Below are 6,097 nucleotides of genomic sequence, written 5' to 3'. Positions count from 1 at the left end.
ATGCGTTTACGCTTTGTGTGGGTTAAGGGTGAATCAAATTATGAATTCCCCCTGGCAGGCCAGCAGTTCAGCTAAAAACCATGCACCTGCTTAATCCAAGATGATATGCAAGCACAGGGAGGTGGAAATTAAACACACCACTCCAGCAATAGTTTCCTACAACGTGATACTTACGAGGATAAAGGAAAACAAGGAGACAACCTTGTCATTTGAAGGAGAATTCATTATTTGCCCTGATGAAACTGATTTGCAATGTCCTTTTTGCAGTCAGTAGTGGGTGTTTTGGTTTTGTTTTTTTTCCCAGAGGAAAAATAACTGTGCTGGAGGCTTATTTTCTCAACAAAGTTGGAGTGCTCACCAGAGAGTTAATTCTTGAGTGTTCTGTTTCCTTTTAGAAATAAAAATTTCTAATAGCTGGCATAACTACCTGTGTGTTTATGAAATGCTGATAAACACAATTAAATATAGTCCATATTTTTAAATTTTGGAAAGTACCTAGTGGAGTATATATCCGACTGACATCTGAGCTTGTTTAATACTAGGGCGCAGCATGAAAGAACAGGAAGACATCCTATATGCTGCAACAGAATTCTAGTCTCTGTTTAAGGGGGTAGGTAAACACCAACACCAGTTTTAATTTGTCTGCAGCTGGATTTCAGATTTTACTGGTGTAGGTTGTGTTACAGCTTTCGCTCAGCCTTATTGTGGTTGGTGTTAAGTAGTGGGAAGGGGATGCAGCCCCTTTTAGCCCCTCCGGTAACTCCACTGTTGGTTGCCAGCGGTCTCTTAATTCACCATCACCTGATTTGTAAGTCTGATTCTGACTGTTTGCATCGCTTTGAAATGCTTCACAAATATTTAGCAAAACGGTTTTTGCTATGGAATATAACTTAATAGATTAGAGCATCACAACTGGAAATCGGTGGTATTAGTCATTTTGTCTTACTCAGATTTTTAGCGCAAAAGATGTTGAAATGCAAGTTGCAGAAATAGAGAAGGGAAAAAGAATCTGAAAAGAAAAAGAGAAAAATACCTAAGTCACAGAACAATTATGATAGCTGTTATAATGTTTTTGAAGTTCTAAGAGGCAGTAATTGTCTACAGTGCACAGAGCTGCTGAATGAACTTGTTTCTTCCTAAGCTGAGTTCTGTAGTTTTCCTGAAACCTGATGGAGCTACAGTTGTGCTAAACCCAATGTGCTCGTTCATCCTGCACTGTGCAGAGGCGTATATTCACATATTCTTCTTCTGTTCTTGCATGTGTATTTGCCACAGAAAGTTACTAATATGTTTTCCAGAAGCTGATGATTGCTCCTGGTTAGTGTTGGCACAAGATATGTAAAATCTGTCAGAACCCCTATTTTTTCTTCCTTTTCTACTGTAACTTTTTGTAAATGGGATAATTACTGCTCAGTGGTATTACGAGTCCAGTGAAGTTCTGATTTGTGTTCTGCTCCATTTACTAAGTGTTGCAAAGCTGTACATTATTCATGAAAAATAGATTAGCAATGTCACTTTACATAATGCTGTATTGTTACAGGCCACTGCAGCTTCACTGATAAAACTGCTTTCCTTCAGTGAATTTTACTGGGTAGCAAGTGGTATCCAGTACGACTTCTTAATACAGTTATGCAATTCTTAAAATGTTAAGTCTTAGTTGTTGTTGGTTTGTTTTTTTTTTACTCTGTGTTCCACTGTAAATATATTTGTGCCCAATGACTAAGCCTTTAATGCTGTGAACCTTTTTTGCTGAGGCATTTTAACTGTACCTATTTCCTGTTACTGTATTTTCAGCTACCCGTTTCTATTGCTTGTGCCCATTCCTCCCTTCTTTCTCCCTCTGTTCGCTTAGTCTTCTGATCTTTCTTCCTCACTCAAAGCCTAGCTTGTGAGCTGCGTGTGCTTCCCTGACCTTCCCACCTCATCAGATCACTTCTGTGGCTTCATGAGGTAGCTTTGGGTTCCCCAGACCAGGAGGAACCTGCAGGTGCGCATCCAGATAGGCTTTCCTCTGCTGGGATTTAACATGCCTCACCGTGTGGCTAAGCTCCATGTTCAGTTAGCTCTCTTGTTATTAGTAGCTCAGTACAGTCAACCAAACTTTATAGCTTAGAACAATATAAAAGTATATGCCTAATACTTTTGTTGCACCTTCGTGTTGTACTTTTAAACGTTTTACAAGGTTTTGAAGCTGCCGGGGTATTGTACCTCATGGAACAAAGAGTTTGACTTAATTATAGTGTCATGTTTGGTTTGGCATCCGTCACCTGAATGTCCAAAAGAAAGAGGCACCTCTCTAAAAGACCATCAGTCAAGACAGAAAAGGCAGGGCAGACTGTATCACTGACTATAAATTTAGAAAAAATCTACTCAAATGGCAAACAATGGAGAGGTGTGGTTACTGAGGATAGTAGCCAATCGTGATTTCACTTGATAGTTTTCATTACTAAATAAATTCACATTTGCAACTGTATTCCCATTACTTAATCTTTTTGTTCATATCCTCTATTTCTGGACTTCCAACTAGCTCATTCTCACTTTTTTTTTTGTGTGTGAAATTTTCTATTCCCTGATTTTTACTGCTCTTATCTACAGTATCTTCTTTCAGCATCTTTTCCCAAAGAGCTAGTGTTCTTTGTTACTATTTAACATGTTTCATGGTAAGCTTTTCATTTTTCCCATTAAAATTAACTGGTTTAACTAATGAGATGAAATCTTCACACATATTTCTTCCCTTCATGTTGCAGTTACATGCTTAAGTTAATTCCGTAGTGCTGCCAAGTCTCTGTCATTTAAGAAAAGCTTAAGGCAAATACTACAAGTTTCTCATTCCAGCTAATTTGCTGGTTGTATTTAATTGATGATTTATCAATCGGAGAGAAAATAAAACTTTTGTAAAAAGGATCACTGGCAGATTAAAAACCCTGAAGCATATTAGATGGATTCTATAGGGTTGTAGGACGCTAAAACCGAAGTGTTGGATGTGAAACTGACTTAAGATCTGAGGGCTTTATTAAGGTCTGTCTCTGGAAGTGTTAAGGCCTGCTCTCTGGACAGGAATTTTGGAGGGTGGGTAGTCGGTTTGTGTTTTAAATTCCTTATTTGACACCCTGGAGAAAGCTTAGTACAGCAGAGACCAATTCGGTGTGCCCTGTGTAAGTCTCAGCTGTTGGAAAGGGGTCATGCAGACCAAACCATGGGTGGCATCTCACCTCATCTGAACTGTTGTTTGCGGTAATGCTTTCTTATGCCTGGAAGGTAAGGAAGATGCTTCTACATGAATGTCAGAGGAGTCCGTTCATGGGTTATTTGAAGTAGCAAAGCAGGTCAATTCTCCAAGGCTGGAAATTCGTGGTATATTCGTGATATATCTTCAACTTTTCAAATAGACTTTGAAAAGCAGTTACCCTGTTTATCAGTATGTCCTGGACAAGGTCTTGGGGAAAAAAGCCGTAGACAAGAATGACGACTTAATTCAAAGTTTTTCAATGCATGGGATTTTTTAGTGGTAGCAGTCACCCAAGAAAATAAAGATTAAAAAAACCCAAAACTCGGACAAAAGTGACAAAAGTAACTTTCCTTACATGTGCTGTAACCTGTTCAGTTATGAAAATAGCTTTAAAATTCCACATTCTTTGTTCCTTGTTATTCTGACTGACTTTTTGCATTTCTTTTGCTCTGGTTAATGAACACTGCATATGGTAATATCCAGTTCTCTATTATAACACATTTTTCCAGTGTGAAAAAAGGACCCTTCCTTTTATTTCCTGTGCTGTTTCATAGAATGAGAGGTGCATCTGCTTTGTTTGGAGAGGACACTTATGGCACTTTAACTTAGCCCAGTATTTTTTTTTTTTTTTAAGATAGGCATATTTCTGAATCTTACGGGCTTTGGTCAGTGGGGGGTTTTTTTTCCTCTTTATTATCATTGTGCATACCTTTTCCTGTGTTGTCTTTCATATCACTTCATTTGCTCCTTTTGCAGCCTCTGTATGTTTTTCTCTCACTATGCTGTATTTTCTTCTTCCTCTTTTCACGCTCTACTGTGCCTCGCAGCTTTAGTGCATACACTTCTGTCTTCTTCAGCTGTTTCTTCTTCTCCTCCAGATACACTTTCACTCCTGAGCATTTGCATGGGGGTCTCGGAGATTTCTTCAAAAGTTGAATAGCCCCAAGAAGAGAAAAACTTGGTCTTAAGTAATAAGCCAACTCCGTTCTTCCTGACGTCCAAGAACAGCAGACAGCGTGCCTTCCCTTGCATCCTCCTCCTTCTGCCATCAGTCACCGCTGGTCTTTGCTGGAAGTGAAGTTTCCCTGTCTCCTGGTCTCTGAGCACCCTTTGGCATGCGGGAGGTAACTCACTGTACCCTGGTTGTTACTTTGTGCATGTAACACAGCTTCATATGCGTAAGAAGTGATGTAACTTGCTCAGACTTGGCCGAGCTCTAAGGAGTGCAGAGACTGCCTCCCTCCTGTGTTATCCCATCGCCCCCTCTTCCACCGTGTTCCTATACCCTGCTCTCACACTTGGAAACTGTAACCATTGCTGCTGGTGCCACTTTGGGATTTGGGACTGTTTGTTCTGGAATGGTAGGGCATGGTGAGAGCTGAGGCAAAGCGAGAGCTGCAGCGATGAGGGAGAGGGGATGCTGTGTCAGAGAGCAAATACTGTGTTTGGATCCTAAATAGGTTTTTTTTGTGTTCCTGAATATAGGCTTCTGTGGCACTGTGTTTCTTACCTGGTGTGTTGCAAATGCAGGTGTGATAGGTGCGCTTTCTGCAATCTGTTAAAGCTACCGGTGTAACAACAGCAGTAAAAGCATGGTAGAATGAAGTTGACATGCATGTGAAAGATTAAGGCGCTTATCCAGGTAGTCCATGTGGCTTACCTTCATGCCTGTTGTTACCTGTGGTAGTGGAGTTTGGGAGGGTACAGCTACCTGTGTTGTGACCACACTGGAAACTAAGCTGTGGCCATATGCTTTCAGTTCTCATCTCAAGCGATTTCTGTTCCGTAGCTGTTTCAGCTGCTGCTGGCAGCATTTTAAAGCAGCAATACTGTGAAATCGAGCAAGGTTGTGGATGGAAATGGTCCAAAAGAGGAGTGTTTCCTTTGCTCCTCCAGTCTGACGAACCCTTAAGCAGCAGTGCATGTAACTATCTATCAGGGCATGGAAAAATTGTTGTATCATTTCCTGCATTCTGTTCACATTTTACATGATTTTCACTGTATCCTCAAGTATTAGAATTTGTCTACATTTCTACCTGAAAAACGTAGTTGCAGAGGGTGTTTAATACAAGAGTAATTAAAATGAAAATTATTTTTTGCTCTCCTAACACTTTGTTGGATTTTGTGCTTTTTGTACCACTATAATGAACTGTACACCAGGCCTTGGTTTTTGTAATCACTTACGCTGTGCTCAACTTGAGCAGATGAGCAACGCCCCTTAAATTTTATGGGTAAAGAGAAGCACATGCATAAGTATGCTTCAAGACCTATTTGAAATTTAGCCCAAGCTTAGCTATGATACACAAAAACCTCAAAACAGAATTGCTGAAGGTCATGCTGACTTTTTTACCAAACAAGCAAAAACTTTGTTATGCTGTGAAAAACTGTTTTAAAAAGCTATGTTGCATGTATCCTGTAATGATTACGCTTGCTTTACGAGGGGGGCGAGTTGCACATCCTTCCTCAGCCCTTCTTCAAACGGAGCCCTGGGCGTGAAGGTCAAACGGGACAACTTTGTCCCCTTCATCCTTACAGGTAAGCGCTGCTGTCGCCTTTTCGGCCTGTCAGCAAGTTCAGCTCCGGTCCTGAGCTGAGGGTGGTACGGGGAGCTTCCTGCACGTGCTGGAGCTCCTTTTGTTTTTAATGGAAGCCCCAAGGACACCTTGCAGCCCCCGGGCACAGCCGGAGGGCTGGCGCGGCTAGGCGGGCCGGAGGATGATCCGGCGGGAGGAACAGCGCCCGGCCCGCTGGCTTCCAGCTTCGCGGCTCTGCTGTGGTCACCCACGCTCTACCTGCTCAAGGTGACTGAAACCGGGGCTCTGAGGGCGGGCGGACGGGCAGCCGGTGCTACCCGGCGGCGGCTGGGAC

The sequence above is a fragment of the Pygoscelis adeliae genome, unplaced genomic scaffold (genome assembly GCF_000699105.1).
Source record: "Pygoscelis adeliae isolate BGI_AS28 unplaced genomic scaffold, ASM69910v1 Scaffold108, whole genome shotgun sequence".
Lineage (NCBI taxonomy): Eukaryota > Metazoa > Chordata > Aves > Sphenisciformes > Spheniscidae > Pygoscelis > Pygoscelis adeliae.
Note: the sequence above shows the minus strand (reverse complement) of the source record.